General features: G+C 47.2%; 1 long non-coding RNA gene across 1 annotated transcript in view; it reads left to right on the forward strand.

Annotated features, from left to right (window-relative positions):
• LOC142005700 (uncharacterized) overlaps positions 1 to 12,074 on the forward strand; it is a 109,422-nt gene extending 97,348 nt beyond the window's left edge. Inside the window, exon 3 of the long non-coding RNA XR_012643109.1 lies at positions 11,884 to 12,074. This is a non-coding gene — a long non-coding RNA (uncharacterized LOC142005700). The remainder of the gene's footprint in view (positions 1 to 11,883) is intronic.
• The last annotated feature ends 1,171 nt before the right edge of the window (positions 12,075 to 13,245 follow it).

The following is a 13,245-nucleotide window of genomic DNA, read 5'->3' on the forward strand; positions in this document are numbered from 1 at the left end:
TAGCCAAAAATTCAAAAAACAATAGTAAAATGTTTTTTAAATATATTAGAAGCAGGAAGCCTGCTAAAAAAGCAGTGGGGCCCTTGGATGATAAAGATATAAAAGGAGCGATCAAGGAAGACAGTGCCATTGCGGAGCGATTAAATGATTTCTTTGCTTCAGTCTTCACGGCTGAAGATGTTACAGAGGTTCCTAAATCTGAGCCAGCCTTTTTAGGCGACAAATCTGAGGAACTCACTCAGATTGAAGTGACATTAGAGGAGGTTTTGGAATTAATTGATAAACTGAATAGTAACAAGTCTCCAGGACCAGACGGCATTCACCCAAGGGTTCTGAAAGAACTCAAATGTGAAATTGCGGAGTTATTAACAGTGGTTTGTAACCTATCCTTTAAATCCACTTTGGTACCAAATGACTGGAAGATGGCCAATATAACACCAATATTTAAAAAAGGCTCTAGAGGAGATCCTGGCAATTATAGACCGATAAGTTTAACATCAGTACCAGGCAAATTAGTAGAAACACTAGTAAAGAGTAAAATTGCAAGGCACATAGAAGAGCACGAATTGTTGGGCAAAAGTCAGCATGGTTTCTGCAGAGGGAAGTCGTGTCTGTCTAATCTATTAGAATTCTTTGAAGGGGTTAATAAACATGCGGACAAGGGGCACCCAGTGGACATAATATACCTAGATTTCCAGAAAGCCTTTGACACGGTCCCACACCAAAGGCTTTTATGTGAATTAGGTGGTCATGGGATAGGAGGAAAGGTCCTTTCATGGATCGGGAATTGGTTAAAAGACAGAAGACAAAGGGTTGGAATAAATGGTAAATTTTCACAATGGAGGTGGGTAACTAGTGGTGTTCCCCAGGGCTCAGTCCTGGGACCGATCCTGTTCAACTTGTTCATCAATGATCTAGAAAATGAGGTAAGCAGTGAGGTGGCAAAGTTTGCAGATGACACCAAGTTGTTCAGGACAGTCAAAACCAAAAGGGATTGTGAAGAACTACAAAAAGATCTCAGCAAACTGAGTGATTGGGCAGCAAAATGGCAAATGAAATTTAATGTGGGTAAGTGTAAGGTAATGCATGTTGGAAAAAATAACCCAAATTACACGTACTACATGATGGGGTCAAATTTAGCTACGACAGATCAGGAAAGGGATCTTGGAGTTATAGTGGATAGTTCTCTGAAGACATCCACGCAGTGTGCAGCGGCAGTTAGTAAGGCAAATAGGATGTTAGGAATTATTAAAAAAGGGATCGATAATAAGACAAAAGATATCATACTTCCCCATATAAAACTATGGTACGCCCACATCTCGAGTACTGCGTGCAGATGTGGTCTCCTCACCTCAAAAAAGATATATTGGCATTAGAAAAAGTTCAGAAAAGGGCGACTAAGATGATTAGAGGCTTGGAAAGGGTCCCATATGGGGAGAGGCTAGAGAGACTGGGACTTTTCAGTTTGGAAAAAAGGCGATTGAGGGGCGATATGATAGAGGTATATAAAATCATGAATGGTGTGGAGAAAGTGAATATAGAAAAATTATTTACCTTTTCCCATAATACAAGAACTAGGGGACACCAAATGAAATTGATGGGTAGTAGGTTCAAAACTAATAAAAGGAAATTTTTCTTCACACAGCGCACAGTCAACCTGTGGAACTCCTTGCCTGAGGAGGCTGTGAAGGCCAGGACTCTATTAGGGTTTAAAAAAGAGCTTGATAAATTTTTGCAGGTTAGATCCATAAATGGCTATTAGCCAGGGATAAAGTATGGTGCCCTAGCCTTCATAACAAGGGCAGGAGATTGATGGCAGGAGATAAATCACTTGATCATTGTCTTCTGTTCTCCTTCTCTGGGGCACCTGGCATTGGCCACCGTCGGCAGATGGGATGCTGGGCTTGATGGACCTTTGGTCTGACCCAGTATGGCCGTTCTTATGTTCTTATGTTCTTATGTTCTTTGCCTGCAGGCCCTCTCAGCCCCCTCCTCATTTTACACAACAATACGTCTCATACTTATTTTTTCCTTTTAAGGTATGCAGCTGGCCCCTGTGAGCTGCTGGGTCAGAGGCCATGGGTCTTTACTGTTTATCAATTTAGGGTGGGAGGATGTGGTTGAAGTCACATACTGCTGTTAATGCACGCTGTAATCAATTCAATAAATTCTGGTGCTAACTGGTTTAGACTTGCCCAGTTCACTTGGTTCTTCATTTCTTGCACTGGGATTAGTATTTTAGCCTTTTTGTGCTTAGGCATATTTCCCTATAGCATTTTAAAAGGGTCTCTGAACCCTGCCTCCATCCCACGTACCTCACCGTGTTGTTCAAGTGCCCATGCAATTCACCAATTCACCCTAACATGCCCGAGTGTGGCTGTTCACTTAGGAGTCACCAGGTTATTTTGCACAAAGACGGGGCAAGACTTGAAGCAGAGTTGGAGGGGGTCAAGCTGAGGGGAGTTGGAGGGAGTCGTAGTTACAGACAAAGTCAGTGCCTATTGTGTCATCCCTACTACTGCACACTGAAAATTCTGTAGTTCCCTTTGATTTATTGCTGCTTGAAACTGTAAATAAACAGTCTAAGGCACACCTAGTCCAGCAACTATGATGAGGGGATTTTGTCAAAATTCAAAAAAAGAAGATTTAAGACAAAACAAAATTCATACTGAAAGACGAAATATTTCTGAAATGTACGAAAGGAATAGGAAACATAGCAAAAAAGTGTGTTTGTGAATATTGTAATAGTTGCTACACTGTAGTGAGTGGATTCCTTGGTGCATATGTAGACTGCCTCCAAAAAGACCTGTGGTTCAAGAAGTTCAGGGATGTGTCCTGCCTAGCTCTGGAAAGCTGTGTCTATACGTGCACGCTGCTTCGAAGTAGCGGCACTAACTTCGAAATAGCGCCCGTCGCGGCTACACGCGTCGGGCGCTATTTCAAAGTTAACTTCGACATTAGGCGGCAAGACATCGAAGTCGCTAACCTCATGAGGGGATCGGAATAGCGCCCTACTTCGACGTTCAATGTCGAAGTAGGGACCGTGTAGACGATCCGCGTCCCGCAACGTCGAAATTGCCGGGTCCTCCATGGCGGCCATCAGCTGAGGGGTTGAGAGATGCTCTCTCTCCAGCCCCTGCGGGGCTCTATGGTCACCGTGGGCAGCAGCCCTTAGCCCAGGGCTTCTGGCTGCTGCTGCGGCAGCTGGGGATCCATGCTGCAGGCACAGGGTCTGCAACCAGTTGTCGGCTCTGTGGATCTTGCGCTGTTTAGTGAAAGTGTGTCTGGGAGGGGCCCTTTAAGGGAGTGACTTGCTGTTGAGTCCGCCCTGTGACCCTGTCTGCAGCTGTGCCTGGCACCCTTATTTCGATGTGTGGTACTTTGGCGTGTAGACGTACCCTCGCAGCGCCTATTTCGATGTGGTGCCGCGCAACGTCGAAGTTGAACATCGACGTTGCCAGCCCTGGAGGACGTGTAGACGTTATTCATCGAAATAGCCTATTTCGATGTTGGCTTCACGTGTAGACGTAGCCGAAGAAAACAAAATGAAAGGTGTGTGAAACACCAGCAGCAAGGAGGATGAAGTGACTGGTGTGGGGATGATTCTGTCCTCTGTTCTAATAAATGGTAAAATTTTCATTTTGCTTTAATTTTTCTGGGATATTTTGGGAAGAAAAATAAAAACCAGAAAAGTTCCAGTAAACTCTGAATTTTCCCAACAAGTAAGGATAGTTGTTTTGTATCACAAGGAAAAAAATGATAACAGAAGTTTCTGAAGGGTGGGGTGGGGAATTTTGTATTGATATTGTCACTGGCACTTTGATCAGCTCTGTTACTAAGACAAAGTGGTTATCTATTCAATGGTTACTTACTTGCAGTGTTATTCAGTGTTCATTTTACAATATGGTGCACTCATTCATGTTTTATGTGAATTGATTTTTTTTTAAAACAGTCTCAGGGCATGTGAGGGAAGATATTTGTTCATGCTAATTAGTGATACATAGCTTTGGCAATGAAGCATTCTGCAGGCACCTTTAGCTTTGCCCTTTGTGCCCTGTACAGCAAAAAATTAGAAGGATAAAGCGGGTGCTGGAAGTGAGCGAGACCACATTTGCAGCATCCACTGAACTTACATAATGCATATTTAACATCTCAAGGAACTGATAGCTTATTCTATGAAACCTACAGTCTTCCGCATACGTGGCTGTCCCTGCCGTTGTCAATGAAGCAGTAGGTCAGTGATGTCCACTCTGAACAGCACTGACCCTCTGAACAGAATTCTGGGGAACTCGAGCTGGAGCAGCCTCACATAAAATTATAATTGTTTCCATCAATAGCTATATTAAACTAGTCGAAGATGCAGAATTTTACACTAAGTGGCAACGTCAAAGCCCAGAAGATAACAAAAGAATTTTTAAATTCAGTTTCAAAGCTAAATACATTTTCTAGCACAGCATAAACTGTTTTCCGGGAGTTCATTGCACAGTGTATTTTCAGAGCTGAATGAAAGTAATGAAAGTCAATCTGCTGATTGTGAGGTGTTTGATAACCCATCATAAATTGACTTTATGAGCAATAGACTCCATTATCTTAAAAGGGACATTGTTAGCTATTGCTTATAATAACAGTTTGTATTTCATGATTCTGAAGGTGAATAACTTTGGCTCACCTCCATGCAGCTGGAACTCTTCACTGGCTAGAACTCTGATAGAGAGTGATACAAATCAGAGGCTTGACTGAAAGCACAGTGGCAGTCTAGAGCGATGTCAGAGTTAAAATATATCGCTTCACACACACACACATGCACACACACACACACACACACACACACACAGAGGCTGGATCTGTGCTTTGCCTTGGTCACTATTCTCTGTACAGACTAAGCACAGGAGATGTGTCAGGGGTGTGAGAGGGCAGGGGGCCTCTGTAGTATCTGAACTGGGTGGGAAATGGAAGGAAAGGAATCATAACCAGAACAGAAGGGGCAAGGCCAGAATCTCTTCTGGCCACTGGGACACTGCCTACTGCAGTGGAGCATCTGTCTGTGAGAAAGTCTAGATGTGGTGGCAAAGGGCTGCCCTCTGCCCAAGCTCAGCTACTGAGAACAGTGACCAAGTGATCTGAAGTCCTCCTCTCTGATCCACCTGGCTCAGGTCCCTCCGTGGAAGCTGAGCCCATGCAGGGAGTGGGCTGCTACTGCTACTGCTCCCCTCGCCAACCAGGTTCTGTTCCAGGCAGCAAGGCTCTGCCACGCAGAGCAGTAACTGTGAACAGCTCCATCCCACTCCCTGAATGGGCCTGACTGCCAAGAAAAGTGGTTGAACATCCCTGGTGCCAGTACAGCAAGAGGACAACCATCCCGCTGCAAACCTTGCAAGTGACATGGGTTGGGAAGAGCACAAGGCAGGGGGGTGCCTGTTTTGGGGTATGGCAGAGAGAAGACATGTGTGGTAGTCAGGTTTTCTTCCCTTCAGGTTGTGCCCCCCTCAGGAGGGCGAAGCATCAGGCATCTGTGAAACAAACTAACAAAATTCCCATTTTCTGAGAATTAACTGCCATGCATACTCTCTTGTGACAAGCCTCTTGAGTTAATAGCATCATTGTATAACTGAATGACGCTATTCATCTGTTTAATTATGTAGGTCATTATATAGACAGCATTGTAGTACCTTAGCACCTTCCTGGACTATGAGGATAAACATGATCAGCACAGCCTGGTTTCATCTGATTCCCCAGGCTTTTTCTAGAGGGAAAGAATGAGCTGGGAGAGTGGGGAGGCAGAATATGACAGAGTTAGTAATGGAAGCAGGGAATTGGAAAGAAGTTCTGGAGGTCTGTGGTAAAGATTTATGTAATGTATTTTGCTAAAGCCTGGAGTTTAAAATAACAGAAGAAAAAGTGCTTAGACCACAAGACACAGAGTAAATGTAAAAATAAATCAATAAATATTGGATACTATCTTGACAAAGAAGGTCAGGTACCGCAGATTAAAAGAGCAAGCAGAAAAGGAGGTGCAGCAGTCACAACGTACGTCCTATTTAAAATGCTTTCGCTCCACTACTGAAGATCACAGACATAGAATAAGCCACACATCAATTTTCTGATGGAATGTTATTAGAATATCAGCAGTTGCAATTATAGTTAAGCAAATTCTGCATAGTGGAACGTAGTTGCAAACCTTATAGGCACTTCAGACACCAATAGAGTTTTAGGTTCTCATCATGAAGTAGTCAAATCACTTGCATTGAACAGTATGTCCAATATACATCTCTCAGATTCATAAAGGAAATAAGGCCCCCAAGTCCCATGTTCATGATGCTAGAGCAGGTATCTGAAAAGAGAATTGTTTATATGAAGTACTCCTTGATGGAGCTCATGGAAGATATGCTCTGATGCTTGGAGATTCAATTAGAATCTCAATTGTAGATGGGGGCCTTTTGAAAGGACCCCTGATTTTGAAAGCCCCTTCTTCCCATTTGGATTTGGAAGGAGGGGCTTTTGAAATCTTGAAGTCTATTCAAAAGGCTCCCATCTACGGGGTGCCATACATTTTAAAAGCGGATTTTCAAATCGTGCACGGATGCCATTATGCCAATGAGACACTGCATATTCATGGCAGCACCTCATTAACATCTGCTGTATCCTATAGGGAGCTATGAAAGGGAAAAGAGTCCAGGAGAACTGGCAGTATATTAAAGAAGCCTTATTGAAGGCATGGGAACAAGCCATCCCAATGCAGAGTAAGAAAGGCAAATATGACAGGCCACCAGCTTGTCTTACCAGGTAAATCCTTGGTGAGCACAAACTCATCACTGGTGCCTCACCGTGGGGCAGCAGCCCCATCACTGAGGGACCCTGACATGGGACAGCAGACCTCCATCCCCTGAGGCCAGCATCCCAAATTTGCCATGGGCAATGTGGTCACCTAAATAAAGGGATTAGATACCCTCAATAAAAAGACAAGAAATGGCCTAAGAAGCAAAAATTTTGATGCTTTTCCTAACTCCTAAATCTGTGTTATTATCTCTCTGAGGCTTTGTCTACACGACAGCCCTATTTTGAAATAAAATATTCAAAATAAGGTATTCTATTTCAAAATATCTTATTTTGAAATCATACAACCACACAAAATGCATTTTGAAATAGCTAAGTACTATTTCAAAATAGCATTTCCAGGTCCATAGCACTATTTGGAACAGTGCCATTGGAACCCATTATAGCCTATTTTGAAATAGGCATTATTCCTCAGTAGGGCTGGGTCTACAGTAGCACCCCCCCGCTTTCGAAAGGTGGATGCCAATGAGACACTTCAGGATATGCTAATGAGGCGCTGAAATGAATATACAGCACCTCATTAGCATAATGGAAGACGTGGCACTTTGAAAATGCCGCTTTTGATCACGCATGGCTTGTCTACACAGGGTCCTTTTCGAAATGACACCACACACTTCAAAATCCCCTTATTCCTAACACCAGATAGGGGATTTCAAAGTGTATGGGGTCATTTTGAAAAGGACCCTGTGTATACAAGCCGCACGCAATTGAAAGCAGCACTTTCGAAGTACCACAGCTGCCATTATGCTAATGAGGTACTGCATATTCATTGTAGGGCCTCCTTAGCATATTCTAAAGTGTCTCTTTAGCATCCCCTTTTTGAAAGGGGGGTGCTACTGTAAACACAGCCTAAATGACATTTACCAGAATCAAAATAATGCACGCATTTTTTTTTAATTTATTGAAAAATAGCTTGTGCATCATTTAGACACTGATAAAGTTATTTCAGAATCACTGCTCTTATTTCGAGATAACTTGGCCATGTAGCCATAGCCTGAGAAACTAAAGGAGCCAGTAATATGATGACACCCAGTCAACAACAGAAACAGTGCAACACGAATGGAGACACAATGCAATGAAAAGTGAATAAAAGCCGAAAGCAGATCTTATGTCTATTTGATTTTTGAAATTGTTACAAAATAATTTAAGATCATAAACTGGTAAACATCAAAGTGTTTTGGGAACAGGAAAAAATAGTTAATTTATTGAACCAGTTGTTTTGTATGAATAGCTTGTCTAGCTCTACTCAACCTTTTGCCCAAACTAGTGTGTAAACAGAGGTTAAAACATAAATAGTTAGGGTGACTAAGGCAGTGTTCAGCTAATTAAATAAAAATATCTATGACAACCCCTTGAAACCCCTTAGACTCTGGAGGGTGAGTTTGAATGAAAAACATTTTTCTCTGTTTTTTAAAAATTAGTTGGAAGTGAATTGCATCAGTTTTCCTTACAACTGTGCACAGCTGTTAACCAAACATGTTCTTATTTGTTCTCTCTGGGAAGCACTGGCTTTAAAAATTATGGTTTTAAAATACAGAAACAGAGACTGTGAGGTAAACATAAGCCAACCCTTGTGAATATGCTCATCTGGGCTACGTCTACACGTGAAGCCAACATCGAAATAGACTTTTCGATGAATAACGTCTACACGTCCTCCAGGGCTGGCAACGTCGATGTTCAACTTCGACGTTGCGCGGCACCACATCGAAATAGGCGCTGCGAGGGAACGTCTACACGCCAAAGTAGCACACATCGAAATAAGGGTGCCAGGCACAGCTGCAGACAGGGTCACAGGGCGGACTCAACAGCAAACCGCTCCCTTAAAGGGCCCCTCCCAGACACAGTTGCACTAAACAACACAAGATCCACAGAGCCGACAACTGGTTGCAGACCCTGTGCCTGCAGCATGGATCCCCAGCTGCCGCAGCAGCAGCCAGAAGCCCTGGGCTAAGGGCTGCTGCCCACGGTGACCATAGAGCCCCGCAGGGGCTGGAGAGAGAGCATCTCTCAACCCCTCAGCTGATGGCCGCCATGGTGGACCCCCGCTATTTCGAAGTTGCGGGACGCGCAACGACTACACGGTCCCTACTTCGACGTTGAACGTCGAAGTAGGGCGCTATTCCTATCCCCTCATGGGGTTAGCGACTTCAACGTCTCGCCGCCTAACGTCGAAGTTAACTTCGAAATAGCGCCCGGCGCGTGTAGCCGTGACGGGCGCTATTTTGAAGTGAGTGCCACTACTTCGAAGTAGCGTGCACGTGTAGACACGGCTCTGGAGTCAGAGCTTTACATAGGGCAAGTCAGTTTAGTTCCACTGATGTCAATGGATCTTAATCAGTTTTTCTTAGCTGAGGCTCTGCCTCCAGATATCCTTGGCAAATGACTTCTCAGTTCTCCAGAGAAGGGGAAATCAACCGAAGTATGCAAAAATATTGTCAGAGACAATATTCTTTCACTTTTCTAAATTTGGCAGTCCTTGTCACCTTTTCCATTTGGTGATGGAATGCCATAATTTCTACAGTCACAGAGAGATAGCTGTGCTAATCTGAATCTTCACAAAACAAAAAAGCAGTCATGTAGCACTTTAAAGACTAGCAAAACAATTTTTATTAGGTGATGAGCTTTCATGGGATAGACCCACTTCTTCAGATCTGGAAATCATTTCATAATTTCTACACACATATGAGCAAATCCTTTTTTATTCTGATATAATACAGCTTTTGATAACTCTTGACTTTCAATGACTTATATGTGGGCTTAAATTTAGTGAAAATTTTGAGTTTGATTTAATTTGACCTGGAATTGCTCAAAAATGGCACTTTTCTTCAAAAATATTTTCTATGTTTTTTAATGTGCAAGGCCTAAAACTGAAAATCTGACCCCACCCCCACCCCATTTCCTTTCCTTTTTGTTTTCAGTAAAGAAATGGATATTGGTTGAGAAAAAAATTACACAAACACATATCTTAAACACTGAGGCCACTTCTACATGGCCTGTTAGCACAGTGATGCTGCTGGTAGTGTTGTGCTAATGACAGTTCACGAAATTACAAATTGAAGACCATTAGCAAACTTGCATAGCTAATTAGCATAGTAGCATGAGATTTTGCTGTTGACAGAGTGGCTGCAGGCAGTATAGAGGCTGTGTGGACACACATCTGTGGGTTGAGCCCCACCCTCTGTCACCAGTCCCTCATGCCCCAAAAAATTCACATCCACAGAGCCTCTCTATTGTTAGATCCCTGCTCCCCAGGCCCACTGACAGCAAAATCTCACGCAGCTATGCTAATGAGCCACATGAGTTTGCAAATGATTCTCCATTTGCAATTTTGTGAATTGTCATTAGCAAGCACTGCTAGCAGAAGTGCTGTGTTAATGGGACATGTGGATGTGGCCGCAGAGGAGGTAACTGACAATGAAAAAGTTTGCTGAGAGGATTTTTGTTGAAAGAATGTTTATAAAAATATGATATTTCACCTAAAATGTTTCAAACTAAAAAAGTCTGCCAACTTTGAACTTGATGAATTGCTTCATATTTTACTAGGAAAAGAGACTCAATGACTTTTTATTTGCTATTTGTCTGAATGAAATGTTCATTTAAGAATGGAACTATCTTTCACATAAAAAAAGTCGTGTTTTTATTCTCACTGTGGGTGCGTCTACACTAGCCGGCTACTTCGAAGTAGCCAGCACAATGTTGAAATAGCACCTGTTGCGTCTACACACACCATGTGCTATTTCGACGTTGAAATCGACATTAGGCGGCGAGACATCGAAGTCGCTATTCCCATCCGAAGATGGGAATAGCACCCTACTTCAACATTGAACGTTGAAGTAGGGCGTGTGTAGATGATCCGCTTCCTGCTACTTCGAAATAGCAGGGTCCTCCGTGGTGGCCATCAGCTGAGGGGTTGAGACGCTCTGTCCAGCCCCTGTGGGGCTCTATGGTCCCTGCGCGCAGCAGCCTTTAAAGCACCATGGACCCAGATTTCCTGTGGCAGGAAGCTGAGAGTGTGCAGGCAGCAGCACGTGCACGTGCTAGCCCTGTACACCCTCTCCGGACCCCGACCTAAGCCTCCAGTGCCATGGTATCCAGCCAGCCCCCAGAACGCCCCCAGGGCTCCCCTTCTGAGGGGACCCTGGCACCCCCAGCAGCCAAGAAGGGGACCAAAAAGAGGCGGGGTCCCACCTGCTTGGATGCCGAGCTCCGAGACCTGCTGGGGCTCTGGGGTGAAGAGGAGGTGCTCCACGTGGTGGGGAGCAAGCAACGGAATGCAGAAGCATTCACCTGACTGGCCAAGAGCCTGGCCGCCTGAGGTTACCCTACTCACACTCCGGATCATGTCTGGAGTAAGGTGAAGGAGTTGCGGCAGGGGTACTCCCGGGCCCGGGACTTGGCCAGCCGGTCTGGGGCTGCTCCCGCCGCTTGCCCCTATTACAGGGAGCTCAGGGCCATCCTGGGCCCCTGGCACACCTCCTCCCCGCTAGGCCACCCTTGACACCACGGCCAACAAGCCCCAGCAGGCCTTGGAGCCAGAGTCCCCCCCAGAGGCCAGCCCCCGCACCCCGGGGCCCACCCAAGGAGCCCCCCTTGGGACATCAGAGGAGGGGTCCAGCAGTGAGGAGGGGGGGACTCCTCATTGACCTCCCCTCCCAGAGCACCAGCTGGACGCCTGCCCACTGGGCTTCCCCCAACCGCGGCAATGGACAGTCAGGTACATACCCCACAAAGCACACACCCATGGGCCACAGGGTGGGGGCACCAGACATGACTGGGAGCCTCACACACCCCCAGCGGATCCCCACCCCACAAGCACCCAGCCACAGTACGGTCCCAGGACAGAGGCATGGACATCAGAGCCCGTCAGCACCCACACCCATGGACAGCACTCAGCCTTAACCCCGAGGGCAGGGGGACAATGCCATGGCGACAGCCAACAGGGACATCAAACCCACCGACAGGGATGGAGAACCAGCACCCAAGGGGGGCACGGGGAATGGGCCACGGGCCAGGGCACTGTACTAACAGCCTTCCCCTTGCTCTCTCCAGCTGCAGCATCCGATGACCCGGGCAGCCAGGCACCGTCCGTCGTCCCCACCAGCCTGCCAGAGGTCAGCTGCCACCAGTGGCTGGAGACACCCCCATGGGCAGCGGTACGGTCCCTCCACTGCCAGACTCTGGGGATGGCCCCTGTGGACCCACAGCTCCTGGCAGCTCTCCAGCGGCAGACAGAGGTGGCGGAGGAGAGACTCCAGTTTGAGCGGGAGGAGTCCACCCGGAAGTGGGTGGCATGGGAGGACATTTGGGGGTATTTCGGGACATAGCTGGGTCAACCGGGGAGGCTGTTGCCTGGCTCCCTCCCCCCATTGCCCCGCGGGCCACCCTCCCTGCTGCTCCACCCGAGGCCCCCCCGCCACACTGCCTGCCACCCCACCTGCCTCGCCGCCTGCTGCTCCGCCTGCCGCCCCACCCGCCTCACCGCCTGCTGCCCCGCCTGCTGCCCCACCCGACTTGCTGCCTGCTGCCCCACCTGCCTCCCCACCCACCTTGCCACCTACAAGCTCCACAGAGCCAACTGAGGCTGAAGACTGGCCAATGGAGGCATCCCGGCCCTACTTGCCAGTCCTCTCAGCCCCTAGCCAGCCACACCGGGGACCGTTGGCGGGGGGTGTTTCAAGCCATACCCGGCGGGGGTCACTCCCCTCTACCCCCACCCCGGACTGATGGGCCAATGGCTGAGCCGTCCGCTGGGCTCCCATGTATATAGTTGTCCCCCTTTTTGTATATTCATTGCAGTTTCTGTTTTGAACAAAACAAGTTTTCAGGTTTCAGAAAAAAAAAAGGTTTTATTTTCCAAAAAGCTGGAGGTGTGTGCTTGTTGTGGGGGTGGCGTGCGGGTGTTGGGGGCAGTGTGCGGGCTGTGTGTGGGGGGGGTCTTCTGGGGAAGGCCAGGGAGGTGCTCAAGGGTCTCCCTGATCGAAGTGGGCCCACAGGGCCTTGCGGACCCATACCCCCTCATGGTGGGCCTGGCGGCTGGGTGCGGTGGCTGGCTGGGGGAAGCCCGTGCTGGCGTCGACCGCCCACCCATAGACGAAAGCCTCCCCCTTGCTCTCAATGATGTTGTGGAGCGTGCAGCATGTGCCCACAACCTGGGGGATGTTTTGGAGGCTGACTTCCAGTCGGGCAAGGAGGCACCGCCAATGGCCCTTCAGACGGCCAAATGTCCTCTCCACCAACTGGCGGGTGTGGTTCAGGTGGGCATTGAACCTCTCCTGGCTGGTGTTCAAGTGGCCAGTGTATGGGCTCATGAGCCAGGGCTGGAGGGGGTAGGCTGCATCCACCACGAGGCAGAGGGGCACGGTGGTGTCCCCCAGAGGGATCCCCCTCTGGGGGATGTAGGTCCCCGCCTCC

This window comes from Carettochelys insculpta, chromosome 1 (assembly GCF_033958435.1).
Source record: "Carettochelys insculpta isolate YL-2023 chromosome 1, ASM3395843v1, whole genome shotgun sequence".
Classification (NCBI taxonomy): domain Eukaryota; kingdom Metazoa; phylum Chordata; order Testudines; family Carettochelyidae; genus Carettochelys; species Carettochelys insculpta.